We start from the raw sequence: 16,330 nt of genomic DNA, 5'->3' as shown, positions 1-16,330 counted from the left end.
TCAGTATCTGAAGGCCACACTCAGTGAATGCTGAGGGTGTGTGGAAAGTCCAGTATATGACTCTCCGGCTGCAGATTCAGATGACCCAGTCTCTGCTCTACAAAGGTCAGCCTTGCCTACTAAGACTGGCACACTTAGGAAGCTTTCTGCCTTAGACCTGCATTTCTACAAGCTGCATTTGGCTAACTCTGATTGTTCCAATATTTCTGAACTTGGGAGTACCTCTCTCAAGCAATAGTAACAACAATGCATTATCACTTGCTGAACATTTACCACATACTGGTCATGTCTGTAAGCACTTCCCTATGAACCTCAGTTCAATCTTGTTTTGCAGTATAATCCCAAACTCGGAGTATATGACACATAGTAGTGCTCAATAAATTCATCTTTGCTAGAAGCATTATACTTCAGTTCATGTAAATGTCATATCTGCACTACAAACGAGGTGTTGATGTTATAATTACCAACTTCTTACAGATGGGGTACACAGAGGTAAGGGCAATTGCTGTAAGCTAACATTTTACAAAGGTCAAGAGAAATGGGTTAGTTAGCCTCCTATCTCAGCTCACTGATTTTCAATTCTTGGCTCAGTCTCACCTGGAATATTAACACTTTTCTAAGTTAAAAATCAGTGACTAAAACACAAAAACCATGCTTACCAGAGTAAGTTCTAAAATTATTTTTCTACTCATACCTACCTTGTCCTGCCATGAAGACCCAAGACTCTGAAAGACCAGGACTCTGCCCACTTACTACACTGGGTGGAGAAACTGTTCCCCTAAAATGTCCCCGTAAGTATAGAGAAGTCCTGTCAGGCCTTGCTAACTTCATCTCTTCCAAGGAGAACCCCCAGACACCCCCCGCCCCCCCTCCCACACTAGCCAACTTCCAATCACCTTCCTCTACCTTAAACTCTTGTAGAAAGAAAGAGACTCCCTCAGGTGACCTTAAGTACTAGAGGTTTATGGTAAGGATATAGATGACAATTATGGCTCTGGAACCAGGGCCTGCCCAGATCAAAAGGCAGCTGCGTGGGGCGGGGTGGACACGCCTGAAATCCCAGCAGCTGGGGAGGCTGAGACAGGAGGATTGCAAGTTCAAAGTCAGCCTCAGCAAAAGCGAGGCGCTAAGCAACTCAGTGAGACCCTGTTTCTAAATAAAATACAAAATAGGGCTGGGGATGTGGCTCAGTGGTTAAGTGCCTGAGTTCAATCCCTGGTACTTTCCTTACCTGCAAAAAAAAGGCAGCTGAGAACTGAGAGCCAAGGTGCATTAGGACTGGAGTCCTCTGCTCTTCAGTCCACAGGAGGAGCCTGCATCCCACACTGATGATGACCCAGCCTTCCTGTCTCTGCTTTCACTGCTTCTAATGTCCATCTTGGGTCTCCCTTCCTCTGAGTTTCTCCTCACTGGGACTTGCCTGGTGACTGTGAGCACTTGCTCACTCTCCCCACCATAGATATTTTCACCTTCACCTAAAGAGGTCATAGTTGAAATCCATATACAGAATCTGACTGAATACATGGTGCTAGGGTTTTAACCTGGGCTGAGCTCTTCAGGACAGACCAGGTTGCTTGCCAGCTTGTGGCTACCTGGGAGTCAGGGTTCTTCTTGACACAATCAGCCTTGGTTAAGGAAAAAGGGTAAAAGTAGAAGAAATCACACTAGTTAGGGGCATGGTCACACTTCTTCCTGAACAGTGCAGGGTCGCTTTCCTCAGCAGAAAACAAGCCTTTTTAGTGGGGGTTCTAAAAACGCAGGGAGAAAAAACAAACTCAGTTTTTCCTCTACTGTCACTCAACAATCAACCCAATGACTTCTGCAGCCAAACGTACATGGGTTTCCCCCACACACCAAGCAAGAATTCTATAGTAGACACCAGCTGGGTGTCTTTTTAATTCATTTTAATTCTAACACTTTGCCTGAAGATAGGGTTAGATCCCACAAGTTGAGGGCTCAGTCCCCAAGACTTCAGATGACAGTCAAAAGTCCCAAGTTATTTACCTGTGCTTCTGACCAAATGGCTAGAAATCAGGTTCCCGTCCCCCACTCCTTCCCCTTTGGGTTCTACTGATTTGCTTGAGTGTTTCATTGAACTCAGGGAAATATTCGATATTTACTGGTTAATTATAAAGGATGTTATAAAAAACACTGAGGAATACTGGATGAAGAGGTGGACAGGACAAGGTGTGGGAAGGGCCATGAGCTTCCATGCCCTCTCTAGAGGTGCCTCCATGTGTTCAGCTTCCTGGAAGTTCTCTGAACCCTGTCCTTTGCGGGTATTATGGAGGTTTCATTACATAGGTGTGACTGATTAAAATCATTGGCCAACTTAACCTTTAGCTCCTCTCCCCTCCCAGGAGGTCTAAGGATGGGCCTGGAAGTCCCAACCCTCTAATCCTGTCTTGATCTTTTTGATAATCAATGCCCACCATGAAGTCACGTAAGAGCTACCACCCATAGATCAACTTATTAGCATATAAAAACACATCACCTGGAAGATTCAAGGATTTTAGCCCTTTTTAAAAACCAGAACAAGACAGAAGACCAAAAATAGGGCTACAGGCATGGCGGCACATTTGTTAGTCTCTTTGGAGAACTTCACTTGAGGAAGACACTTACAATACTATGCATCCCCGGGCTCAGTCACAGACAGAAGAGCACTGTGTCGTATTCTGCAATCGCTTCACCCCTATTTATTTGACTTCATACCTAATCAGGTGCTACCACTGATCCCAGACCACACAGATGTTCATGAATCAGCTTCATTAGAGGACTTTCACTAATGTATGCCAGTGACTACAACTGCTTACAGAGTGCCAAAATAGCAGTCCTCCTTTTAGTCTCACAACTTTTAACATTCTTAAAAGCTGAGAATCTCAAAGGGGTTTCTGTTTATTTGGATTCATCTATTGATATACAAGAAATTGAAACAGAAATTGAAAAAATATTAAATACATTAAAAATATAATAAACAGTAAATCTATTAGATTGTAACAAAAACTTTTTATGAAAAACAACTGTATTTTCCAAAAGGAAACAAATTTTAGGGAAGAAAAACTGTTCCACATTTTAAAAAATCTCTTTACTGTTAAGTTTCTTTGCAAATTTCTTTAATAGGAGACAATTGGAGTCTCATTTCTGCTTCTAAATTCATTTGTGTATGTGGTACTGGAGATTGTACCCAGGAGCATTCTACCATGGAACTACATCCCCAGACTACTACTACTCCTCCTCTTCCTCCTCTTCCTCTTCTTCCCCTTCCCCCTCCTCCATTTATTATTATTATATTTTATTTTGAGGCAGGGTATAAGTTGCCCAGGTTGGCCTCAAACTTGTGATCCTCCTGGATGGTTGGGATTACAGGTGTCTTCACTGTACCTGGCTCTAAGTTCAATTTGTTGTGCTATGTTGTTTTGGTTGTAGTATATGAGAATCTGGCCTCATACAGATGTACATGGAAAGTCTTTTCAGATAACTGTAGATATTATTCTCTGATACTATAGCAACACTTAATAAGTAGTACTTTTTTTTTAAACTACCTCCTCCTGTGTGTGTGTTTGTGTGTGAATGTTAAGTTGTAAAAGTGTGCTATACATTCTGGATATGTTACTCTTATATTCCCTAGTCTGTGACCTGCCTATTAATTTTCCTAACACTATCTTTTGACAAGTAGAAGCTTTTTAGTACAGTGAACTAAAAAGGCAGTGGGTTCTTAAAAAGTAACTGAAAACCTTTCAATGAATATTTCATATTTTGCTTTATTAGACTGATTATCTTGCACTGCAATAGACCTTTACCCAGGCAAGATTTGTAATACTACATATTGATCACTGAAAAATACTGGTTCACCGAGTTATGCAAGTTTTCCAAATGTGGATATATTATATTACATTATATCCAAAATGCACTACTGAGTTCATCAGGAAAATCTTTCAATATTGGGAAATGGTCAAGATCAAGATATAAATTTTTCAAAACTCTAATTTTTGCAAAAAATACTGATAGTGGCTTTTCTTAAAATGTCAGGTTGACTTTGTTCTTTTTTTGAAAAACTGTTAGCTAAATATCCAAGTCTGCATAATCATTGCTTATCTGTTAGACATTTTGCCCAGGTGGGTAAAGTAGCTAGTTCAGCTTATAACCAAAATAACTGCACAAGTATTTTTCCTTGAGAAACCATAGTGTATTAGCAGAAGAACTTTATTCCCCCCTTTATGTCACATATTAAAAAGACATGTGCTTTAAAACTGACGTTTAATAAATAAGTTTTACTGCTTCAGAGACATTTAAATGAAAGTGGTATTGTTTTGTATGGTAGTAAGAAAGGTGACTACTGGCTTGATTAATGATTAGGCATCAGAAATTAATCCACCACTGCTTTTACAGCATTATTCCAAATGTCAGTACAATGAAAACATCAAATTATATCTTAATATTAATATAAAAACAAAATACCTGATGGACTCCCTGCAAGGATGTCAGAGACTTTATGAACCACACTTTGAAAAACACTGTACTAAAAAGGGTTTATCAACAATTCTTGAATTCCTCACTAAAAGAATACAACCCGTATTAAGTAGGGAGATTCCAGGAGGTTTGATGGATAAGAGACCTTTTTGGTTTGGCTATTAAGACCATGTAAAACACTGAGAGGAGCTCAAAAAACAGTGAAGATCTAGAAGTGTGCAGGGAGCATCTGCGGAGCAGAAGCAGAAGACATGATGGGGGGAGATGGTAAAGCGTGATCTGTGCAGGGCTTCTCTCCCCATGCCTGTTTCCTCACTAATGAACATTCAGAATCTTCACACAGTGACCAGCACATAGAAAGCACACAAGAAATACTCATAGAAAAATTAAATGATTGAGGATCAAAGAAATTAACTATTTGCTCAAGGTCACACAGCTAGGTGTGTGGTGGCTTCAGGACTGAACCCAAGTCTTCATGTCCCAAATTCCATGTTGTTTCCCCACATGCCAATGATGGAAATCATGGGCATGACAATACAGATGGTCCACGATGCAAAGAATTTTTAGTCAAGGAGTCACATAATCATATTTATGCTGTGGAAAGATTGAACCCAACAGTATGTGAGATGGCTTGCAAAGGACAGGGACAGGAGGAGGAAAGACCAATTTCAGCCCTAGTTCACTGTTCTAGGTAAAGACCACAGTGGGTGGCAGTGGGTTTCAGACAGATCTCAAAAAGTTCCCCTTCTCTGACACTTAGCTGTGCAGATTTGGACAAATGGCCTTGATACTTACTTTCCTTAACTGCATAATGAAATAATAGTACATAATATCATAAAGTTATTTTCAGCAGTAAATAAAGGCATACAAAGCAATGAGTACAGTTCTTAGCTCAATAAATATTAGCTAAAAAAAAAAAAAGGAAAGAAGGGAGAGAGGGAGTGAGAAAAGAAGGAGGGAGGGGGGATGAGGAAGAGTGGAGAGGGACAGAGGAGGAAAAATGGCAGTGGGAGGGAAATATTTGTGGAATGAGAGTAAACCTGGGCAGTGTCATAGAGAGAGTGAATCTCTGAGCCCTGCTTGTGGTTTCCTAACCAGAAAATAACAAAGAAGCCTCCTGTCACTCCAAGGTTTCAAGCCTGGGTGACCATAAGAATGAACTGATCTGGAGGTGCCCACAGGGCATCCGGGTGGAGGTGCCAAGGAGGCTGGTATCATGGTGCCAGAGGGGTGAGAGTTTCCCTGAAGATGTGAGAGTCTGCTGCAGAGAAGGGCCCAGAGTGAAGGATCAATATCTCGTGGGGGACATGTGGCACTGTACATGAGGGCAGATGGAAAAGCAATGGGAGAAAACAGGTCAGACACACAAAAAGGAAGCACCTCTGGTGAGTTTCCAAACCCCTGTTGGCCAAACACATTTAGGTTCCACTGGTTTGTAGCCAGCCACTCCTGTCCCTCTGCCAAACCTGGGATCGGAGGCTCTCCCTCTGCATCAGCTATGCGTATTCTGCTCTCGCTCCCCTTCCCCAGATCCAGTTTCTCAAAAAGTGGCACATGTGGCACTCTCTTTTAAGATCATCAGATAACATTATGGCACAACAACAAAAAGAAAAAACAATCATTAAGAAGAACAGTGACACGGTGGTGTCTCTGAAGCCCTGGGCTGTGTCAGAGACTGTGGGGTAGTCCTGCCAGGCTACCTGTGTCTCTGGCCCTGCCTGCTGCATTTCCCTACCTGCCACAACACTCCCCTCTACCCAGTCCAGCAGCCAAAGCTTACTCAGCCCCAGGGCTCAGGCTGGACTTTGTTCCTTCTGCTGCCCACTCTTGGGTCTGTTTCCTGCTACAGAACATAGGTATCGTTCTCTCCCTAGATATGACTCTGTCCTGGACATCTCTGCCCAAGGCAAATAAATGTTCAGCCCCTGTTGTGTGGTTGAGTGGTTCAGGAAAGCAGAGAGTGAAGGAGTCCTCAGAGAAGCAGTACACAGAAGGTGGGAAAGGCTAGCCAGAGAAGCCAACAGGGAGGGGACGGTTTAAGAAAAGAAGCTTCACAAAGAGAAGACAGAGTGACCTACGGTGTGCATTCTCACTAGGAGGGACACTGCCTCCACCAGTGGGGAGGGAAGAGGTTTGTGGGGGAAGTGACTAAAAAAAATTCTTTGATATTACAATGGTTCATGACCCTCCAAAGCTCAACTGTATTCAAGATTTTATTCCTTAATACTTAACTTATCTCATTAGGGAGAAAATTTTAATTTAAGTTAATTAAAGTTGTCCACTCAAACTTACATTAGTTTTTCTCCCTATGTGGTGGTAATGAAAAACAGGCTGAGAAGCAGATCGAGGGGAGGGTGATTCAGAGACAGGCAAGAGAGGTCCACGAGGATTGAATGGAGACAGCTGGGGAGGCAGGGGTGCAGGGGCTCCTCTCTTCCCCTTCTTGGGCAAGCCTCCAGAACCCCACAGGGCTCGTGCTTCCTGTCAGGCTCTACGTCAAGTGCTCTGCACGCATTATTTTACTTTCATTCTCACAATGGCCTTATGAAGTAATGTTTCCTCTACAGATGCTTAGAGAATGTAGTAACTTAGCCAAGGACCCACAAATGGTCAGGGGTAAAGGATGCAAGATGAGGACTCAGCCCAAGTCTGACACATGGTCCAGGTGCACTGACTATGAGCAGAGCTGGCTGGCAGGCCTGGGCACTTCTGTTGGAAGATGGGAAGAGGTGTCCACTGCACAGAGGTGTCTGCTACACAGTGAGTATATCAAATAAAACATTATATGACTGAAACAGCAGAGGAGCAAAGACTGACTATGACCGGGAGAGAAGACAACTGATGAGTACAGCAACAGGACAGCATAGATCCCAGGAGAAAGGGCTGGCCTTGGCAAGCAACAGAGAAAGAAGCTGGGAAAACTGGTTAAGGGATGTGAGCAGGTGAGGGAGGCAGAGCCTCAGTAGACAGGAGCGGGGAAGAAAGCTCCATGGGGACTCAATCAACACAAGAGCATTACTTCTCCAGCAACCTTCCTGAATAAAAATCTATGAATTAACATTGTGCCTCCCCATCTCCTACTGCTCTTAAAAGAAAAAGCAGTTGGGCCTGGTGGTGCATGCCTGTAATCCCAGCAGCTTGGGAGAATGAGACAGGAGGATCGTAAGATCAAAGCCAGCCTCAGCAAAAGCAAGGCGCTAAGCAACTCAGTGAGACCCTGTCTCTAAATAGAATACATAATAGGGCTGGGATGTGGCTCAGTGGTCAAGTGTCCCTGAGTTCAATCCCCAGTACCCTCTGGCCAAAAAGAAAAGGCAAAAAGACATGGTGCTTTAGTGAAATAATTCTTTCCATACTTTGCCTGAGGCAATTCTGAAAAATTCCTACTGCTGAGTGACTTCATACCTGTTAGCATGTCACAGCACAATACCTGCTCACATGTTTGTGGTGATGCTGTTACAAACAAACTCACTGGGCTGCCAGGCATATAAAAGTACAGTACAGACACTTATGTGTACAAATGATTATGGCACTTGTTTCTGTATTTACTATAGCGTATTTTTTATTTTACTATAGTATATGTTTTACTGTTACAGTCCCAGTAGGTCTTCAGGAGGTACTCCAGAAGGCCTTGTTATCACAGCAGAGGACAGCTCCTGTTACCACTCCTGCCTGTGACTGTCACACCTTCCAGCGGGACAAGATGGGGAGGTAGAAGACAGTGATACTGATGGTCCTGACCCCAAGTAGCCCTAGTGTATTTGAGTCTTAGTTTTAACAAAAAAGTTTAAAAAGTTAAAAAAGATAAATTTTAAATAGAAAAAACCTTACAGAATAAATATATAAAGACAAAATATTTTTGTATAGTGTTATATTTTTAGGTTTTAAACTAAATCTTATTACAAATCAAAAGATTAAAAAATTATAAGTTTTAAAAAGTTATAGTAAGCTAATTTATTACTGAAGAATGAAAAAATATTTTTATATAAATTTAGTGCAGCCTGAGCATATAGCATTTAAAAGTCTACAGTCGTGTCCAGTCATGTCTTCAGCGTTCACACTCACTGACTCATCCAGGGCAACTTTCAGTCCTATAAGCTCCACTGTAAGTGCCTCATATATGTGTACCATATTTTACCTTTCATGCCACATTTTTATTATACACTTTCGACATTTAGATTTACTTAAGTACACCAACAGCACTGTGTTACAAATGCCTACAAGTACTGAGTACCGTGAACATGCTGTACCAGTTTGTAGCCTATGAGCAGCAGGCTGTACCATACACCCAAGGTATATGATAGGGTGTACTTTTTAGGGCTTTGTAAGCATACTCTATGATGTTCACACTACAAAACTGCCTAACGAAGTATCTCAGAATGTATTCCTGTCATTAAACAATATATTAGTAATCACCTTAAATGTCGAGGATCTAAAAATATACTAATTATAATTAAGTTAGAAATGGATGATATGCCAACTAAAAGAGTTTGTCAGAGTGGATTAAAAAAACAAGTCAATCAAACATTGTTACAATAAACCCACTTTAAATGTAAAGACATATAAAGATTAAAAGTAAAAAGATAGAGAAAGATAGACCATGCTAAAAATAACCAAAAGAAAGTAGGAATAACTATATTGATTTCTGACAGAAGAATTCAGAACAAAGGAAATTATCAGGCATAAAGAGGGGCATTACATGGTAATAAAGGGGTCAGTTCTCCAAGAAAATGTAACAAATTTTAATGTTACAGAGCACCAAAATACACAAGGCAAAAACAGAACTGCAAGAAAAAATAGATGAATTTGTATTATATTTGGAGACTTTCACACCACTCTGTCAGCCATGGAGAGACACAGCAGGCAGGAAGTCAATAAGTACACAGTTGAACTCAACAGTACCATCAATTTGCTGGATATAATAACATCTATAGACTACTCCATCCAACAGCAGGTTACACATTTTTTTTCAAGCTCACATGGAACATGTAATGAGAGTCCACATACCAGGACATTAAAAACACTTTAATATGCCTAACACTGCACATGCTTGTAATCCCAGTGACTTGGGAGGTTGAAGCAGGAAAATCCCAAGTTTGAGGCTAATCTCAGCAACTTACTGAGACCCTGTTTCAAAGGGAAAAAAGAAAAAGGGGTAGGTGTATAGTTCAGTGGCAGAGCACCCCTGGGTTCAATCCCCAGTACTAAAAACAACAATGTCAGAAACACCTTAATATATAAGAAATAGAAATGATATATAATGCCTGATCTCGGAGCACAATGTAATTAAATTAGAAATCATTAACAGAAATATAGCTAGAAAATTTTAAAATATTTGGAGATTAAATGATGCTTTTAAAAAACTCAAGGGTTGAAGAAATCTCAAGAGAAATTTATAAATATTTTGAACTAAATGAAAATGAAAATCCAACTTATCAAAATTTGTGGGATGCAGCAAAAACATTGCTTTTCAGAGGGAAACTTAGAGAACTGAATGCATGTCTTAGAAAATAAAAAACCTCTAAAATCAGTAACTTAAGTTTCTGCCTTAAAAAAGTATAAAAAGCAAATTAAATTCAAATTAAGCAGAAAAAAATTAGAGCATAAATAAGAGAAATTGAAAACAGGAAATCAATAATGAAAAATCAATTAAGTTAAAAGTTGTTTAAAATTAAAGCCTCTGGCAGGGATAACCAAGAAAAAAAGAACAAATTATTATTAGAAATGAAAGGGCTTAGCATGGTGGTGCACACCTGTAAGCCCAGTAGCTCAGGTGGTTGAGGAAGGACGATCACAAGTTTGAGGCCAGTCTGAGGCCAGTCTCAGCAGTTTATCAAGGCCCTAAACAAGTGAGTGAGACCCTGTCTCAAAATTTAAAATTAAGGAAAAAGGCTGGAGATGTTGATCAGTGGTGAAGTGCTATTTGGTTCAGTTCCCGGTACCAAAAAAAAAAAAAAAAAAAAAAAGAAAGAAAGAAAGAAATGAAAGAGGGAACATTCTACAGATCCGATGGACTTTAAAAGACTAATAAACAAATCCTATGCAAAATTCCAAGTTCATAAACTTGATAACCAACAACAGATGGATCATCGTCCTTTGAAAGATATACTCCACTAAAATTCACAGAAGAAACAATCTAAATAGTCCTGTTTCTATTAATAAAATTGAATCAATAATTAAAAACTCTCCAGATAATAAAGTATCAGACTCAGATGGTTTCACTGGTGAAGCCTTCCAAACATTTTAAGGAAGAACTTACACAAATTCTTTCAAACATTTAAAGAAGAAATTATACAAATTATCTAGAATCTGAGAAGATGGCAGCAGAGAGAATACTTCCTAACTTCCAAAACCAGATAAATGACACAAGTCTCAACTAATAACTCTTATGAACAGAGAAACACAAGAATTCTCAACAAAATAATAGCAAAATGAATCCAAATGCTTATAAAAAGAATGATACACTGCAACCAAGTGGGATTTATCTTGGGTAAGCAAGAGTGGGTCAACATTTCAAAATCAACTACTGAAATCCATCATATCAACAGGTTAAAAGAGAACAATCACATGATCATACCAAAAGAAAGGCATTAGGAAAAATTCAATGGTCATGATAAATAATCTCAGCAAACTAGAAGGAAACTTCCTCAACTTGATTTAAAAAAATCTATAGAAATCCCACAGCTAATGTCCTGCAGCCAATACTGAGTAACTTAAAGTTTTCCTGTTAAGATAAGGAAAAAGACAGGATGTCCCCTCTCGCCAATACTTTTCAACAGCATACTGGAAGTCCTAGCTAATGCAATAAGAAAAAGGATTTAAAGATATGCAGACATAGAAGGAAGAAACAAAACTGTCTTTTGTAATTTGAAATTAAAAAGATGTTACCATCTGTATTAGCACGCCCCTAAAATGAAATATTCAGGTATACACCTAACAATATGTACAAGAACTATGAGGAAAACTACAAAATTCTGATGAAATATACCTAATAATGAAACAAATGGAGAGATATCCCATGCCCACAGACAGGAAAGCACTACTATCAACATAGCAGTTCTTCCCAATGTAATCTATAGATCCAATGCAATTGCAACCAAAATCCCAGCAAACTAGTTCACAGATAACAACAAGCTGATTCTAAAGTTTTAGATGAAGAAGCAAAAAAACCAAATGGCCAACTCACTATTGAAGAGGAACAAATCTGGAGGGCAGACACTACCTGACTTCAGCTCAGTATAAAGCCACAGTAATCAAAACAGGGTGGTACTGGCAAAAGAACAAAGAGATCAATGGGATAGTACAGAATCAGAAATGGACCCACATAAATAATCTTTGACAAAGGAGCAAAGGCAGTAAAATGGTGCAAAGTTAAGTCTTTTCAACAAAAAGTGCCCAAACTGAACATCCACATGTAAAAAGAGAGGGAGTGAAGAGCGTTTAGATACATAATTTACACTATGCATAAGAATTAGCTAATATTGATCACAGGCCCAAATGTAAAATTCAAAGCTATAAAACTCCTAGAGGGTAATAAAGGAGAACATAGATGAACTCGGGAATGACAAACATTTTAGATATAACCAAAGGCATGCTCACAGAAAACTGCTAAGCTGAACTTCATTAAAATGAAAAAAAAAAAAAAAATCCTGCTCTGCCAAAGACAATAAAGAGAAGACAAGCCACAGACTGAGAGAAAATAATTGCAAAAGAAACTTCTGATAAAAAACTGTTATAAAAAATAGAGTTCTTAAAGCTAAACAATAAGAAAGCAACCTGATTTTAAAATGGGCAAAAGACCTAAAGAGACACCTCACTAAGGAAGATATACAGATGGCAAAAAGGCAGATGACAAGATAAACGACATCAGGGAATTACAAATTTTAAAAAGGAGATACCACTATACACCTAGGAGAATGGCTCAAATCCAAACAATGACAAAACCAAAAGGCGGTGAGGATGTGGTACAATAGGAACTCTCACTGCTGGCAGAAATGCAAAATGGTTCAGTCTACACTCTTTAAGATAGTTCATTAGTTTCTTACAAAATTAAACACAGTCTTACCATAATTCAGCAATCATGCTCTTTGGTATTTATTGAAATGAACTGAAAACTTATGTCTACACAAAGCTTGCACATATCAAGTTTTATCGTTTATAAAAGGAGTTTTATTCATAATTACCAAACCCTAGAAGCAACCAAGATGTTCTTCAGTAGGTGAAAATGCATACTACTAGAAGAAGCCACTTTGAGAAGGCTGTATACTATAATATGATTAAAACGATTAGACATTCTAGAAAAGACAAAACTACTGAGACAGTAAAAATATCTGAGGTTGAGGAGGGGAGGGATAAACAGCACAGAAGATTTTTAGGTCAGAGAAACTATTATGAGGGATACTAAGATGCTAGAGAGGAAAATGCACATTCACAAATCTGTCAAAACCCACAGACTGTACAACACTAAGAGTGAATGAACGCTACTGTAAACTATGGACTTGAGCTGAGAAGGGTGTGTCAGTGTAAGTTCATCAACTGCAATGAATATACTATTCTGGTGCAGGTGGTTAAGGCATGGAGAAACAGCAGATAAATAGGACTTTAAACCCTTTGTCCAATATTGCTGGGAACCTAAAAGTACAACAGAATATAAAGTTTACTACTTAAAACTTTTAAAAAAGAAGAGAAAAGGTATTGGTCTATGAGACATCCACACCATGGGCAAGGCCTGCTTTACATCCGGATTTGTGAACACCTTGCAATTAATCTGACCCCGTACCCAACCCTGGACCACAGACTGGGAACCTCTACTCTACAAAAAAGGCAAGAGATGTCCTGGTTGTGGGAGGTCTATTCCCACCTAGACCTGGTTCAAATTCCAGTTCTGTGATGACCAGCGGTGTGATGACAGGTGAGTTACTGAAATTGTGAATGGCTCTCTTTCCTCCTTTTTTCGCATCTAACATAATAGGTATTTATTAGTATCACCTGTGTCCACCTGAATCAATGGTTCAGTTTGCAATCAGTGGTCCCCAGACCAGCAGCCTGAGCATCACCTGGGAACTGACTGGAAGTACAAATTGTCAACCTGCAACTTAGACACACTATATCTGCTCTAGGGGAGGGTCCAGAGATTCGTGCTATCACAGCCCACTAGGAGCTCTGATACTCCTAGGACATTTTCAAGAACCATGCTCTAGAGCAGTGGCTTTCAACTTTTTTGTTTTTCTTTTTAAGCAGAGGAATTCTCTCTGCAATAGGGATCTTCTTCATAAGACTGATGTGTAAAACACATTACTTTGATTGTACTGGGTAGGAAGACCTCGACATGTGCCCTCAGGATTCCACTGTGTTTCCTGCAGTCACCCAGGGGGACTTCAGAGACAGAGAACAGTCTCTGTGGCATAGTTACAGATGATACAACTCTTGGTGGCACCACTGAAAGAATTAAAAGCCTTAAGAGTAAATCATTGGACCATAATTACAAGGCAAACCCTGATGCAATAAAAACAAAACAATCAACAAAACACACTTCCCGGGGCTACTAGAGGTTCAGCCACTTCACTATGGATCACACTCCAAGGTCATTCTCCAGCACTGTATTACTGGCTCGAGGAGACTATCTCGTGCACTTGGGGCAGTTATCAGAAGTGCCAATGCAGCCATCTTCCTGGGCTCAGCTCCAGATTGCTGTTACACTGCCTGCTACCCAGAGCAAATGGTACCCCACATTACATCAGGTCAAAAGACCTACTTGCTCTGCAAGAGTAAAATTACATTTTATGTCTTGTCACAATTTGGTGGCATATTCCTGAAGGGAATTGAGGCCTGTTAATGAGCTGTGGCATGCCAGCTGAAAGCCAATGTCTAGAAATAAAGTTTGAAAACCACGGACATAGAGGTTATAACCAAGGAGACAAATGGGAGAGGGTTTTGTTTACTGAAGAACGCACATTACAGATAATCAAAGAGGGACTTACAGAGGCCAACAGGGAATAAAGAGAGCAAAAGGAGAAATGTGAGAAAGGAGAGACATGGTTCCCAGAGAGGAGGTCCACTGTGGTTTCTGAGATGAGCCAGCTGGCTGTGGAGTGAAGGGAACACCTAGTTAGATTTCCTGAAAATGGGCACTCTTGCTCAAATCAGTCACCCTTCATCAGCACCCTGTCTTCCAGCTCGAACTTCGTGTGGACTGAGTTGTGAATGTCCCTGCCCTGACCGCAAGCATCACTTTGACACAGCAAGTCCATCCAACTGCAGCGTCTCAGAGAAAGGAAAATCCACCTCCAACTAGTACTGCAGTCAAAAAAGCATTTCCAGACACCAAAGACTGTTATTTTAAAAAGCAAGTTTGCAAAAGGAGTTCCTCTCATGACTTCCTAGTTTGTCCCCTCCCAACACCTCTGAGGGGCAGAACAGGTGTTAACTTCCGCTGACTTGAGGCAACTGAGGCACAGGCAGACTGTGTGCCCCACCAAAGGTCACCCTGAAGATCAATGGAAAGCCAGGTCTAGTCACAAAGCAGCAGAGGAGGTCTCAGAGAAACATCTACTCCAGCTCTGGTTTTACAGAAGAACACCTTTCACCTAGAGGGGAGGGAGGGTGTGGTGGGCATGGGTTATTCTCCTGCTTTGGTAGGAGTCACTGGAAAAAGAGAACCTCTTACCTGGTGGCAGTGAGGTAAACAGGAGGTGAGAACTGGCCTTGCTCTCCTCAATGTCCAACACGGTAGCCACTAGCCTCATGTGGCTACATAAATGTAATTTTTTATTAATTAAAATAAAATAAAGCAAAACATTCAACCCTTCAGTTACACTTGTCATATTTCAGTGCTCAAAAGCCATATGTAGCCGGTTGCTCATATACTGGACAGGAAGAACACTTCCATTCCCACAGAGGGTTCCTCTGCATAGAACTGCTGAAGCCTGTACCTTCTATGATCAAGGATGTGGTTGCTGGAACAATGAGCCAGACCTGGAATTCAGAAACCTGCAGCCACCTTCAGCAGCTCTATGAACCCAGGCAAAATTCTGGGCCTCTGTTTCCTCATCTGTAAGAAGGAAGTTGTTGATTGTATAATCACAATGGCCCTTTCAGCTGAACATCCCAGAACTCTGCCTCTGATCTCCAGAGAGCAGACCGGAGAGTCTACCTGCCCTTCTTTAGGACTTCAGGCTTGGCCTTTGATTAAACTGCATCAAGAGAACCAAGCCCCTGAACTTCACTCTTTCATGTAGAAACACTGTCACTGAATCCAAATTAGACAGTGTGCTTTTAATTACCCCAATGGTTAAGATTAAAAAGAATCTCTCTAAATGCTCACTAGGAAAGACTGCAGATCCTGAAGAAGCAATCCCCAGTGTTCCTCCCATCAGAAGCTATATGATAAAATTCACTGCATTTTAGGATCAGGAAAAAGGTATCTTTCTCCAGAACTGGTTGTTTCCTTTGGCCATAGAGTGAAAATGACATGGCATATTATGACTTGGGGTATCAATTAATGCCTAAGCATGTGGCGATCCCTATTCCACAGCAATGGAACACTCACACCTCCAACACAGAGCACCTGGTCTCTTCCTGGGCTTTATCTCCACCCCACAGAATACATACCTTCATCAGATGCCACATCAACACCTTTTGGAAGTAGAATTAAAATAAGAACATATTTTAAAAAATGAACAGTTCAATGACCTTCCCATTATACTGAACTGGGGAAATATAAATGTGGAGTACAGTGCAAACAAAAATTACAAACCTCAAATCACTGAACTGAACAGAATTATTTATCCTAGAAGAATTCACAGAAGGCTGGACTGTGGCAACTTCAGCATCTTCCCCCGCCCCCATTATCTCTAACTCT

At 40.4% G+C, this 16,330-nt stretch overlaps 1 protein-coding gene across 5 annotated transcripts in view; it reads right to left on the bottom strand.

Moving 5' to 3' along the window:
* Gng12 (G protein subunit gamma 12) overlaps positions 1–16,330 on the bottom strand; it is a 123,013-nt gene that overhangs the window by 89,646 nt on the left and 17,037 nt on the right. The window lies entirely within an intron of this gene.

This window comes from Sciurus carolinensis, chromosome 1, assembly GCF_902686445.1.
Source record: "Sciurus carolinensis chromosome 1, mSciCar1.2, whole genome shotgun sequence".
Taxonomy (NCBI): domain Eukaryota; kingdom Metazoa; phylum Chordata; class Mammalia; order Rodentia; family Sciuridae; genus Sciurus; species Sciurus carolinensis.
Note: the sequence above shows the minus strand (reverse complement) of the source record. Positions and strands in the feature narration are given on the sequence as shown.